At 32.1% G+C, this 15185-nt stretch overlaps 1 long non-coding RNA gene across 1 annotated transcript; it reads right to left on the bottom strand.

Annotated features, from left to right (window-relative positions):
• Positions 1–254: 254 nt before the first annotated feature.
• On the bottom strand, positions 255–4703 carry LOC129988863 (uncharacterized). The gene is made up of 3 exons (XR_008785696.1): positions 4582–4703; positions 3405–3644; positions 255–1638 (listed from the first exon to the last, which is right to left on the bottom strand). It is a non-coding gene; the product is annotated as an uncharacterized LOC129988863 (long non-coding RNA).
• Between the last annotated feature and the right edge of the window lie 10482 nt (positions 4704–15185).

A 15185-nucleotide genomic window follows, 5' to 3' on the forward strand; every position in this document is an offset into this window, starting at 1 on the left:
TGCTAATGCTAGAGAGTCCCAGAGTTTCATTTCAGATATTTTCCCCAGTTCTCCAATGTTGAAGATGCAAGTCAGACTTCTTTTCAAAACTGCAAAATATTCTATTTCCCATTACTTACAATATCCCTCCTCCCCTCTCGCCAGCCGGCTGGCCCACCCTTCTACGTCGATCCTTCCTAGCTCACCCTTTCCTTTCTCATTTCGCTTTCTCCAAGATCCTAAACAAAAGACCCACTCCCCTATTCAACCGCGGATCTAGTCATTTCACACGAGGCGGAGATTGAGGCTTTTAACTTCCTCATTCAAACGAATACGATAGTCGAACCAATTATTAGACCATTTAGATTAAATATAGTTAGTTTGCTTATTTAAGACCGAAATAACGCGGTATTTTTATTCATTTCTGTAAAAATAACCGCCTACAGTGAATTAATCTCCCATTTCTACTATTTCGCAACTACCTTATTCCTCTGCCCATGTCTCCGATCATAAAGAAGCTCAACTTAGCACCTTAACATTGGAGCGAGAAAAATTCTTCAATGCCACTTACTGGAACCGATCCTACTTGATATTAGAAGACAAGACCAAGTGCATATCACTGATAATCTTTCTGAATATGTCCATGAAGAATATTCCATAAAAATGATCCATCACAGATAAGGCCCATTTAAATGACGAGACTGGAGAAGCTTCACCATATTGGTTAGATTAAACACCAGATTTAAATTTATATGAATCTCAAAAATAAAGCGAAGTCCGTTGTTTTCGCCAAGAATTCTACGCTCCAGCTCACTTTAAATATTTTAAATGAAATGTTAGTCTTGGCGTTCTTGTTAAACAAATTATACAGATCTTTTTGAATTCATGCATGTACAGTCCTGAATATAAACATTTTAATAAATGCTCTCTTGAATCCCTCATTTAACTTAACCTACTGCAACCGGTCGTTTTCCGATGGCAATTTTAAGGCATCGATTATGAGTCTGTACATTCAATATTACAAAAACGTTCAGATCTGTTTAAACGATCCGAATCCGTAGATATACGAATGAATTTGACTTGGAGCGAAATTTATGGCTACAACAATGACTTAAAGCATTCTTGCCTTCCAGATTTCAGCAGCTTGAAATTTTTATTCACCATATGAATTTAAAGTGTTTTTACTAGATACTTCAAAATGCATCCTATAACAAATATTCACATTTTTATTAAGGACAATGTTTGAGATCATTGTCGATTTCAAATTTTTATATCCTAACTCCGGAATGTAATCATGATTTATCGTACATATTAACTAAGTGGGTAATCTAAATATATTCCGTTTAGAAGGTTTAATGCCGTATATCACGGTGGTTGGCAAACTACTCCCATAAACATAGAAAATATTTCAGACATTACAAGTATAAGACAAAATGTACCGATCAAATGCTGATGAGCAGTGGATGCACTAGAATAATCAACTCCTCTTCGTTAAAAATCGGGAAAGGCATCTCCAGAGATTCAGATTTCGAATGGTTGCAGTTAACCTTCGAAGGGAACCTTGCAGTAACGAAGAACGATTCTTCAAATCAGCTGCATATTCCAAACAGGTGTCTGCTCAAGGTCTTGTTTAGCCAGAGATGAAGTTTCCTTTCACATCTGAAATAAGTTTGTATGCTTACAAAACATGAAATCCGGGTAGTAAATTCAGTCAATGAAGTATCAGGGCATTGCCCTTTATGCCGCAACAGAATAAAGTACAGTACATTATAAATGCTTCTCTGTAGATATAGGTTAAGTATAAAAAATTTCATGCAAAGGGTCGTCTCCTTACTTGTATTTACAAAAAAAAAGTTAAATAGCAACATAATTTCGAACTCATCTGTGGTCTCTAGAAACCCAATATTTATATATAACCGTTTTTAATTTTGAATGAACGATTGATAAGTTATAAGCAAGCCAAAATTTGAATTTCTATTGTTGATGTTAAGTGAGAATTTCAGTGTTTTCGATACATTTTAAAATATAACGAATCATGCAAATATGACGCATTGAAATACTCAAACAAGACTAAAGTAATGCAATTTTAGTAATACAAAACTTTCATAATTTTAAATTCACAAATTAAAAAACTTTGAATAGATAATCGTTAAAATTCTATTCATTTTGACACCAATGAGGGAACGAGAAATTAAATATTCGCTATTCGAAATTTACTCGATTTCCGTAGAATAGTTAAGCCACAAGGCAGCCAAAATCTTTCAGAATAGCGCGATTTTCCCATTTTTGGAGAGTTTAAGTTTTCAAAATGATTCTATCAGGAATTGAAAAAAATGGTTATAATGTATCTGAAAATAATGTACATCTTTCGGAGTTGCTTTGTATTTCTGTTTAAAATAAATGAGGAGGTTAAAGGGGGGGGGGGAATCTATACGTGTAACAGATTCTACTCCGATAGCACTTCTAATGATTTCACTGCGAAACAAATGGAAACAGTTATAGTTACGAGTTATTTAAAGAGCATAGAAGCAAGATTCTGCAGAAAATTTATATAACACGAAATGAATGAATAAAGCATTGAATAAAATACAAAAAACTTAGGATGGTTTAGATCTTTAAAAAGTCATTAAAAATGAAACAAGTTTCAATATTCCATAATTTTAATTTAACATGCTTTATGGTAAAGATAAAATACAAAAAATCCTTAAAAATGTCTTAAGCATCGTTTGATGAAAACGTGAATATGGAGATTTACATCATGTTTCTAGAAAACTAACCGACTATTCAATTGTTCCAAGAACATTCAATTTCAGCCTGTTTTATTAATATTAATTGCAAAAATTACTTATGTTAAACAATATTCCTCGAAAATGTCATTTGCAATGAAATATATGACGCATGGATTTGAAGAGAATATCAAATGCGATATATGTTGGTGACATACTAATGGATCCATGTTGATGTAACCAAATAACGACCCATTTGTCAAATGCACCACTTAAATGTCACCGAACAAGAATAAGGACTTTACTTGTATAATTCGATTCCAAGACGAAAATTTTGCACTTAATAAACTTAACACTTTAAAACTCGCATTGTTGGTTATTTGAAGCATGAAAATTACAGGCATAATTTATGCGAGCAAGAATTGTCAGAATGTCAATGAATTTTTTTAGAATCTTTAACATTTGTCTTTTTGGAAAATAGAGTATTTTTGCATATCAATTTCTTGCATTCGCAGTTTTATACAGCAGTACCAGCAACTTTTTCCAAAGTATATAATTTAAAATATTTCTGTAAGTCAATTTTGTTGCATTTAAAACCTCGCCAAAATTTGTATGAAATAGTCATCTATTAACAGTCTTAAAATAATTTCGTCTGAAAAATTAATTCGTTAAAATATAGAAGCAACTAAATTTACTTACAACTGTTGAATAGGAATAGGAATTCGTGCTTTCCATACTTAAAGCCTCCATCTCTTTCAAATAGCTTTCGAGACTCGACTAATGCGTAGTGCATTTCCACCACAGCATTTGCATCTTCCAACAACCCGCTCATAACGAAGCAAACCTATTAGCAAATCATTCCAAGAAATGCATGCATGCGTTCACGTATTCGTTGATGGCATTGATTGGCTGCACTGGGGTTGAGTAAAAATCAAATGCCTGCAAAAACAAGAGTATGCATCTAACATTCCGTCTTTGCATCAGACAAAACTAAACATTAAGTTAATAAAAACTAATTTTTCTTCCATTGATAAATTTAATGTACCCTAGTGTGTAAAATCAATCTACTACTGTATATCATTCATTTGGTAAATAACAAACATGACGTTTCAGCAGAATACCATCCACATTGTTTAAAAAGTTTATTAAGCATAGAAATTGTCAAAAAATTTGTCAAAATCTTGGGTTCGAATATAAACCTTTCACACCACTTTAAGTTCAAAAAACATTTTTGGAAAATCTAACAAAAATAACTCAAACGCTTCTAGATTAGACCAAATTTCACCCTTGCACCAAACTTGGAGATTCCTATTAAATTTTAAGCAAAATACATTCAGAGGAAATCTTCCAAATATATATTAACTACGAAACGGAAAGAGATAAATAAAATTCAGTACGCAGATTTAAGCTCTATAATGTAGACGCCTATAAAATTTTGATTCGGGGGTGGGGTCTGCAAATCTTGAGAGACAGCTCAAAAACAAAGTTTAATATGGGATTTTGCGACTAAATGTGAAGTTTCGTATCTATCTTGTATCTTTTTTCCAACTGATTGAAACATTTCTAGGGCAAAAACTCGATTTTCGGACTGTTTCCCGCATGCCAGGGGTCAGTCCCCAATAAACTCGCCAAAGATCATACGATAGATTCAGTAAAAATGCTAAATTCATGCCAAAGGTAAAAATTTCATAAGTATTGCATGCCGATGCAATAAAGGGAGATATCTAGGAAAAGATGGTATGCGAGATAATTGAGGCGATAACTTCCGATGATTTTATTCAAAGTTAAAAACACAGTTTAGATAATTAATCAATTTAAAATCGCTAGAACTTATAGAAATTATTATCGTTAGAAATATATATATATATAAACATACACTAAATGCTTCGAGTTTCAGTTTCAGGATCATTAAAGTGGATCATGTTTTCTCCACACGCTTAACAATCTGACTTTAAAAAAAAAATTATCTGACCCTTTAGATAAGAGAAGAAACAAAAGAGATCAGCCCTCAAATACTGCGCTTTTATACAAATGGTCAAAAAAAAAAAAAACCTGAGAAATAGTTGCTTTTTCTTACTTCTCCCGAACGGCCTGTTTCCAAGGAACAAATTTCAGAATAACAGGACGTTATTCTCATTTTACTTTATATTAGATGCCTCTAAACATATAAAAAAACTAAATAAATCTCTTCGATTTAAATGAGTACTCTAAAATACAGTTTGATTTTTTATTTTTGTAATTAATCCAGCAATTTAAGATGGGTATTCTCAGTCTTTCTCAATCTCGTCCCATATTTGATTGCAAAAAGATTCCATAACATTATGAACTCATAAATTTTGAAGCCAGTAGCAAGACGATGAATCGGCGACTTTGTAAATTAAAATACGAGATCATGTTAATCTACGATATTAAACTGAAAAATTTTTTCAGACGTTAGTGCAAGGAATTTTATTTACAGAAATGCTCATGAAAATTGAGTTTCATAATCATTATATAATCGTGATACTAAGAATTATATTTTATTGACAGAATAATAATTAAATTTCATAGAATTAGACAGAATCAGATAGAATTATTAGACAGAATTACAATTACTTTATTTTTTATTGATATAATTATAATTATAATTATATTTAATTGACAGAATTATTATTACAGTACGAAGAATTATATTTGACAGACATGATATATATCTTATTGAAATAATAGTGAACTTAAGACCAACAAATAAAAACCTAAAGCAACATGCATCAGACCACGCACCCCTCAAACAAAACAACTGCATAAGATTTTTAATACCATTAACCAAGTTCCAAATGTGTTGGAACCCAGGTTCTAGATACACAATGTTAATTATACAGATGATCTCTGCGCATGTGCAAGACATCGACTCTAAAAATTTCAAATAAATTTATAGATATTTTTAAATCAAATTTTATTTTAAGAAGTATGAAAATTGGTCGAATTCGTTGTAACTATACAATATGTACGAAAAAAATAATAATAAAAAAAATAATGAAAAAAAATAATTCGTCCATTTCCAGACTCGAACTTAAGACAACCAAAAAGGAACCACAAGCAGCGTGTCTTTCTATAGACAACACCACTCACCCGTCCAATCACACCAGCAGTCTAGGGTTCTTAATAGCATTGAAAAAGTTTCAATTTTCATGGAAATCTGGTTCTAAATGCACAATGCCGAGAATACATATGCTCTCTGCGCATGTGCAAGACATCGACACTAAAAATTTCAATTAAATTTATAGATGTTTTGAAATTAAATTTTGTTTAAAGAAGTATGAATATTCGTCGAATTTGTCGTCACTATAGAATATGCATGAAGAAAAATAATAATAAAAAAATATATATAATTTAAAAAAAATGAAATGTTTCGTGCGCATCCAGACTCGAACTTAAGATGACCAAAAAACAGAGACCACAAGTAGCGTGTCATTCTATGCGCCACGCCACTCATCTGACGAATCGCCCAGCAGTGTAAGGTTCTTAAAACCATTAACATAGTTTCAATTGTGATGGAAATCCAGTTCTCAATGCACAATGCTGAGAATACATATGATCCCTTCGCATGTGCAAGACATCGACTCTATAAATTTCAATTAAATTTATAGATATTGTGAAATCAAATTTTGTTTAAAGAAGTACTAATATTGGTCGAATTCGTTGTGGCTATAGAATTTGCATGAAGAAAAATAATAATAAAAAGAAATAATTTTAAAAATATGAACTGTTCCAAGCCCAACCGCACTCGAACCTAAACGACCAAACACGGGCAATATGTAGCGTGTCATTCTATGCACCACGCCACTCATCCGACGCTTCGCTTAGCAGTCTAAGGTTTTTAATACCATTAACATAGTTTCAATTGTGACGAAAGTCTAGTTCTAAATGCACAATGCGAAGAATACATTTGATCTCTGCGCATTTGCAAGACATCGACACTATAAATTTCAATCAAATTTATAGATATTTTGAAATCAAATTTTGTTTAAAGAAGTATGCAAATTGGTCGAATTTGTTGTGACTATAGAATTTTCATGAAGTAAAATAATAATAAAGAAATATAATATAAAAATAATGAAATGTTTTGTGCGCATCCAGACTCGAACTTCATACGATCAAAAAGCGACCACAAGTAGCGTGTCATTCTATGCACCACGCCACTCATCCGACAAATCGCCCGGCAGTCTAAGGTTGTTAATACCATTAACATAGTTTCAACTGTGATGGAAATCTAGTTCTAAATGCACAATACTAAGAATACATATGATCTCTGCGCATGTGCAAGACATCGACACTAAAAATTTCAATTTAATTTATCAATATTTTGAAATCAAATTTTATTTTAAGAAGTATGAAATTTGGCCGAATTCGTTATAACTAAAGAATATGTATGGAGAAAAATAACCATAAAAAAATAATGAAAAAAAAATGTTTCTTCCGCATCCAGACTCGAACTTAAGACGACCAAAAAGAGACCGAAAGAAACATATCATTTTATTTACCAAGCCACTCATCCTTCAATAACTACTTAACATTTGCTTGAAGATTTTTGATTCCATTCGAATTGTCAAGGTTTCGTCCCCTTCCACGGTTGCCAGAAGTGTCTGGTCGTCGAAAGCCGATGATAGACCTCTTCCTATCTTATCTTCCACGCTAGATTTATTTGAAACGAGCAAACCATTCCTCGCACCGACTTTCGCTGACTGTGCTCTCACCGAAAATTCTTTGAGATCGCGAAATGACTGCTTTCCACCCTTTCTCAAAGTTTAATTTTCAAAAATTAATTTTCGCCTTTTGAAAATTTGAAAGAATTCTCACTAGTTGCTTAGAAGTGGATGCCGGACATGTGTGAATATGTACATGCATACATAGCCACAACGATTTTTATTTATGTTAAGAAGAATGGAAAAGAAGACAGCCAAAATATGTGCTTAATTTTCTTTATTATACTACTAATGAAGAGTATACCTATCTGGCTTTTTACAAGCACTTAACTATTTTTGGAGAAATGGGTGACGTTACATCCAGCAATAATGAAGATTACCATGTGAAGAAAAAGAAGAAACGTTACAGTATGTCAATAATAATATCAATAACCCCCTTAAAGACATAAGTTTTTTTTAATTTAAATTCGAAACTACTTACCGTCGGTTTCAGCAACAAAAATATTTTGCACATTATTCTTATTTTCGAAAATAGCTTCAAAATTGGTTATAAAAATTATTATTATATTTTTGATAAGCTTTAAGTTAATTTTGATAGATATATCTTGTTCGAGTATTTATTAATTTATAAAGACATTAAATTTAAATATAAAGTCAATTTTCTCAAATACATGTTATTCTATTCCTTCACAAATGATTTGACTTATTTTTGATAAATCCTTTGATTGAATGCAGCAAAATAAAGCCCAGATTAAAGAGTCAATTATTTATTTATATAACACATGTGAATACTCTTCAAATTATATATCTTTATTATTGAATTCAGAAGAATTTGGTGCCGTAAGAAAAAAATATGAAATAATTAAATTAAATAAATTAAATATTTTATACTGAATATAATCTCTCGACATTTTTTTAATCGTTTTTGTTATCCATTTTCTAAAACCTAATATATTAAAGCTTTCAATATAAAATTGAATAGTATTATTTTTAATTCAAAATTTTAAAATTATTATTTTCTATTAATTCATAAACTGCGAATGTCATTAAAACGCTTCGATATACTTTTTTGGTTTATCGGCAATATAAAATTTTCTCTACAGTCATCCTTCAAACAAGAATTAAAAACTACTTTATTGTTATGATTCAACAGTGCATACCTATGTTTAAACAGTGATTGTTAAAATTCAATATATGTTGTTAACAATACTTGAAATTATTATTGATGATATATCAATGCAACTATGATCTAGCAATATAATATTATTTTCTTGTTCGCATTCAAGTGTGGTGGGCTTGAATTTGTTTGCGATTTCATCAAGTGAATTTAAATCATTAAAACTGCCGAGATTGCTATTGGTCCTTGTGCTTTTATCCATTTTGTGCCAAGTCTGTTTTAAATAATTTGCCTAGAATTTTTCAACTGCCTTCACTTCATTCAAGACCCAATTTACCTCGTCATCATGGGCAACTCGAGCATGAAAAACAGGAAAAGAACTGATGTTTTTGTGCAAACAGATTATCAACAGAAACAAACAACCAAACATGCTTCAACTTTGACTAATATTTATGGCTCTGGCGAAACTGGAGTATATGTGTTTGATGTTGATTCTGCACAGTCGGATTTTGAAGATATAAAGACTAAATGTATTAGACCTGGTAATAATCCTTTCTTGGATAATTTTGCTGCGTCCCCAATCGAATTAAAAGCAACTAATCCATCCTTGGACAATTTTGATGATTTTGCAGATGTGAAAAATAAGACAATTCCTTTCAAAACTGATATTTATTCGAATGAGAAAACATTGTTTTTATACCAGGAAGTGGATGAACCTCCAGAAATAGATCCATCCTGGTTTGAAATGGACGAACCTGAATTGATAGAAATATTTGAAAACTCCAAAAATATTTTCAGTGTTCTTGACAATACTTCGGGAAACGATTTTGCTACAAATCCATTTTTGGCAAGAAATCCTGTCGAACTAACAAATAAAAACCCGTTCAAAAAATCAATCATTGCAAATACCAATCCCTTTTCGGGTATTTTAAATGAACAAAAAAAGTCTGAATTTAATACTTGAACATGTCCAAAGCAAGATAATCTTACTTTAGTAGCATCACGTCCCAACTATTATTTGAAACGTAAGGTGAACAAAGTTGCGTCTTGGTTGAAGTCAAGAAATTTGATTACCAATTCACCATGTTATTTGAAACTAAAGTAGTAATATTATTGTCGAACAATAGTGAACATTTACTTTTACATGTGTTCTTATGCATGTTTACAATCTGACAATAATGATGTTGAAATAATTATAGCAATTTTAAACAATTTAAAAAAAATGGCAAAATGTTATTGAATTACTTATGAACTAACTTTTCAAGAACTGGGAGAAACATTTTACATCACCACTAATCCTTAAATAGCTGAGATGAAACACATAAGTGATTCGCTGCCCTGTTCTACCAATATTCTAAAAAAGTCATGTAAATCATTTTGGAACAACTTTTTCGAGAAATATACGAACACTTAGTTTTTTCAAAGATTTCTGAATTTATATACTATCTGAAAAAGGATGAAATGCAAGGACTTATGGATTTAAAAGCACAAGTTCAACAACCTGCTAAAAATCTCTTTGTCCTAATAGGCACAAGTAATCATTGTATATATTGTACATATTATTTTGTTTTTTTGCTTGTGTTTTATTGTGTACATATTATTTGCTTGTGTTTTGCTTGTGTACATATTATTTTGTTTTTTTGTTTTGTGCTTGTTTTTTATATTCCACCTGCGGACTCTTATTTATTTTTAAAATTAGAGCTTTTATATAATGGATATGTGCTATGTGTATTTAATATGAATGGCATGATAACAGTAAATTGCAAATGTATATATATATATATATATATATATATATATATAGCGTCGCAACACAAGAGCTTCTGAAGGGTCTAAGAGTCTCATTACGACTGTCCAATAAAATTTTAAATACGGTGTCAATCTGGTCTAAAAGCACAATGCTAAGAATACAAATGAATTCTGCGCATGTGCGTGAAATTGACTCTCAAAATTTCGAATAAATATAGACATATTTTGATATTATATACTATTTTTGACGTGTATGATTTGGAATTATTCAATTTATCTCTAGGAATGATGGAGAAAACTGGCTAAAATAATTTAAAAATATATATATTAAAATATTTGTCTTCTTCGAACCTCGAACTGAAGACCTGCAAAACTAAGCGCTGCCCTATACCGATATAGCCACAAACCCCGTAACCGGAGAGCTTCTGAAGGGTCTAAGAGTCTTCTTACGACTGTCCAGTAAAATTTTATATACGTTGTCAATCTGGTCTAAAACCACAATGCTAAGAATAATAATGAAATCTGCGCACGTGCGTGAACTTGAATCGTGAAATTTTGAACAAATATAGAAATATTTTGATATTAAATACTACCTTTCACGTATATGATTTGGAATTATTCAATTTATCACTAGGAGTGATGGAGAAAACTAGCTAAAATAATTTTTTTTTTAAAAAAAAAAAAGAAAAATATATAAAAATATTTGTCGGTTTCGAGACTCGAACTGAAGACCTGCAAAACTAAGTGCTCCACTCTTCCGATCCATCCACCAAGCCTCGTAACACGAGAGCATCTAAAGGGTCTAAGAGTCTCATTACGACTGTCCAGTAAAATTTTAAATACGGTGTCAATCCGGTCTAAAAGCACAATGCTAAGAATAATAATGAAATCTGCGCATGTGCGTGAACTTGAATCGTAAATTTTCGAATAAATATAGAAATATTTTGATATTAAATACTACTTTTGACGTATATGATTTGGAATTATTCAATTTATCTCTATGAGTGATGGAGAAAACTAGCTAAAATAAAATTTTTTTAAAAAAAGAAAAATATATAAAAATATTTGTCGGCTTCGAGCCTCGAACTGAAGACCTGCAAAACTAAGTGCTCCACTCTTCCGATCCAGCCACCAAGCCTCGTAACCTGAGAGCATCTGAAGGGTCTAAGAGTCTCATTACGACTGTCTACTAAAATTTTAAATACGGTGTCAATCTGGTCTAAAAGCACAATGCTAAGAATAATGATGAATTCTGCGCATGTGCTTGAACTTGAATCGTAAAATTTCGAATAAATATAGAAATATTTTGATATTAAATACTACTTTTGACGTATATGATTTGGAATTATTCAATTCATCTCTAGGAGTGATGGAGAAAACTGGCTAAAATAGATTTAAAAAAAAAAGAAAAATATATAAAAACATTTGTCGCCTTCGAGCCTCGAACTGAAGACCTGCAAAAGTAAGCGCTCCACTCTTCCGATCCAGCCACCAAGCCTCGTAACCTGAGAGCATCTGAAGGGTCTAAGAGTCTCATTACGACTGTCTACTAAAATTTTAAATACGGTGTCAATCTGGTCTAAAAGCACAATGCTAAGAATAATGATGAATTCTGCGCATGTGCTTGAACTTGAATCGTAAAATTTCAAATAAATATAGAAATATTTTGATATTAAATACAACTTTTGACGTATATGATTTGGAATTATTCAATTCATCTCTAGGATTGACGGAGAAAACTGGCTAAAATAGATTTTAAAAAAAAAGAAAAATATATAAAAATATTTGTCGGCTTCGAGCCTCGAACTGAAGACCTGCAAAAGTAAGTGCTCCACTCTTCCGATCCAGCCACCAAGCCTCGTAACCTGAGAGCATCTGAAGGGTCTAAGAGTCTCATTACGACTGTCTACTAAAATTTTAAATACGGTGTCAATCGGGTCTAAAAGCACAATGCTAAGAATAATGATGAATTCTGCGCATGTGCTTGAACTTGAATCGTAAAATTTCAAATAAATATAGAAATATTTTGATATTAAATACTACTTTTGACGTATATGATTTGGAATTATTCAATTCATCTCTAGGAGTGATGGAAAAAACTGGCTAAAATAGATTTTAAAAAAAAGAAAAATATATAAAAACATTTGTCGCCTTCGAGCCTCGAACTGAAGACCTGCAAAAGGAAGCGCTCCACTCTTCCGATCCAGCCACCAAGCCTCGTAACTTGAGAGCATCTGAAGGGTCTAAGAGTCTCATTATGACTGTCTACTAAAACTTTAAATACGGTGTCAATCTGGTCTAAAAGCACAATGCTAAGAATAATGATGAATTCTGCGCATGTGCGTGAACTTGAATCGTAAAATATCGAATAAATATAGAAATATTTTGATATTAAATACTACTTTTGACGTATATGATTTGGAATTATTCAATTCATCTCTAGGAGTGATGGAGAAAACTGGCTAAAATAGATTTAAAAATATATATATATATATATATATAAAAATCTTTGTCGGCTTCGAGCCTCGAACTGAAGACCTGCAAAAGTAAGCGCTCCACTCTTCCGATCCAGCCACCAAGCCTCGTAACCTGAGAGCATCTGAAGGGTCTAAGAGTCTCATTACGACTGGTTACTAAAATTTTAAATACGGTGTCAATCTGGTCTAAAAGCACAATGCTAAGAATAATGATGAATTCTGCGCATGTGCGTGAACTTGAATCGTAAAATTTCGAATAAATATAGAAATATTTTGATATTAAATACTACTTTTGACGTATATGATTTGGAATTATTCAATTCATCTCTAGGAGTGATGGAGAAAACTGGCTAAAATAGATTTAAAAAAAAAAGAAAAATATATAAAAACATTTGTCGCCTTCGAGCCTCGAACTGAAGACCTGCAAAAGTAAGCGCTCCACTCTTCCGATCCAGCCACCAAGCCTCGTAACCTGAGAGCATCTGAAGGGTCTAAGAGTCTCATTACGACTGTCTACTAAAATTTTAAATACGGTGTCAATCTGGTCTAAAAGCACAATGCTAAGAATAATGATGAATTCTGCGCATGTGCTTGAACTTGAATCGTAAAATTTCAAATAAATATAGAAATATTTTGATATTAAATACAACTTTTGACGTATATGATTTGGAATTATTCAATTCATCTCTAGGAATGACGGAGAAAACTGGCTAAAATAGATTTTAAAAAAAAAGAAAAATATATAAAAATATTTGTCGGCTTCGAGCCTCGAACTGAAGACCTGCAAAAGTAAGTGCTCCACTCTTCCGATCCAGCCACCAAGCCTCGTAACCTGAGAGCATCTGAAGGGTCTAAGAGTCTCATTACGACTGTCTACTAAAATTTTAAATACGGTGTCAATCGGGTCTAAAAGCACAATGCTAAGAATAATGATGAATTCTGCGCATGTGCTTGAAATTGAATCGTAAAATTTCGAATAAAAATAGAAATATTTTGATATTAAATACTACTTTTGACGTATATGATTTGGAATTATTCAATTCATCTCTAGGAGTGATGGAAAAAACTGGCTAAAATAGATTTTAAAAAAAAGAAAAATATATAAAAACATTTGTCGCCTTCGAGCCTCGAACTGAAGACCTGCAAAAGGAAGCGCTCCACTCTTCCGATCCAGCCACCAAGCCTCGTAACTTGAGAGCATCTGAAGGGTCTAAGAGTCTCATTATGACTGTCTACTAAAACTTTAAATACGGTGTCAATCTGGTCTAAAAGCACAATGCTAAGAATAATGATGAATTCTGCGCATGTGCGTGGACTTGAATCGTAAAATATCGAATAAATATAGAAATATTTTGATATTAAATACTACTTTTGACGTATATGATTTGGAATTATTCAATTCATCTCTAGGAGTGATGGAGAAATCTGGCTAAAATAGATTTAAAAATATATATATATATATATATAAAAATATTTGTCGGCTTCGAGCCTCGAACTGAAGACCTGCAAAAGTAAGCGCTCCACTCTTCCGATCCAGCCACCAAGCCTCGTAACCTGAGAGCATCTGAAGGGTCTAAGAGTCTCATTACGACTGTCTACTAAAATTTTAAATACGGTGTCAATCTGGTCTAAAAGCACAATGCTAAGAATAATGATGAATTCTGCGCATGTGCGTGAACTTGAATCGTAAAATTTCAAATAAATATAGAAATATTTTGATATTAAATACTACTTTTGACGTATATGATTTGGAATTATTCAATTCATCTCTAGGAGTGATGGAGAAAACTGGCTAAAATAGATTTAAAAAAAAAAAGAAAAAAATATAAAAATATTTGTCGGCTTCGAGCCTCGAACTGAAGACTTGCAAAAGTAAGCGCTCCACTCTTCCGATCCAGCCACCAAGCGTCGTAACCTGAGAGCATCTGAAGGGTCTAAGAGTCTCATTACGACTGTCTACTAAAATTTTAAATACGGTGTCAATCTGGTCTAAAAGCACAATGCTAAGAATAATGATGAATTCTGCGCATGTGCTTGAACTTGAATCGTAAAATTTCGAATAAATACAGAAATATTTTGATATTAAATACTACTTTTGACGTATATGATTTGGAATTATTCAATTCATCTCTAGGAGTGATGGAGAAAACTGGCTAAAATAGATTTAAAAAAAAAAAGAAAAATATATAAAAATATTTTTCGGCTTGGAGCCTCGAACTGAAGACCTGCAAAAGTAAACGCTCCACTCTTCCGATCCAGCCACCAAGCCTCGTAACCTGAGAGCATCTGAAGGGTCTAGGAGTCTCATTACGACTGTCTACTAAAATTTTAAATACGGTGTCAATCTGGTCTAAAAGCACAATGCTAAGAATAATGATGAATTCTGCGCATGTGCGTGAACTTGAATCGTAAAACTTCGAATAAATATAGAAATATTTTGATATTAAATACT

The sequence above is a fragment of the Argiope bruennichi genome, chromosome 10 (assembly GCF_947563725.1).
Source record: "Argiope bruennichi chromosome 10, qqArgBrue1.1, whole genome shotgun sequence".
NCBI lineage: Eukaryota > Metazoa > Arthropoda > Arachnida > Araneae > Araneidae > Argiope > Argiope bruennichi.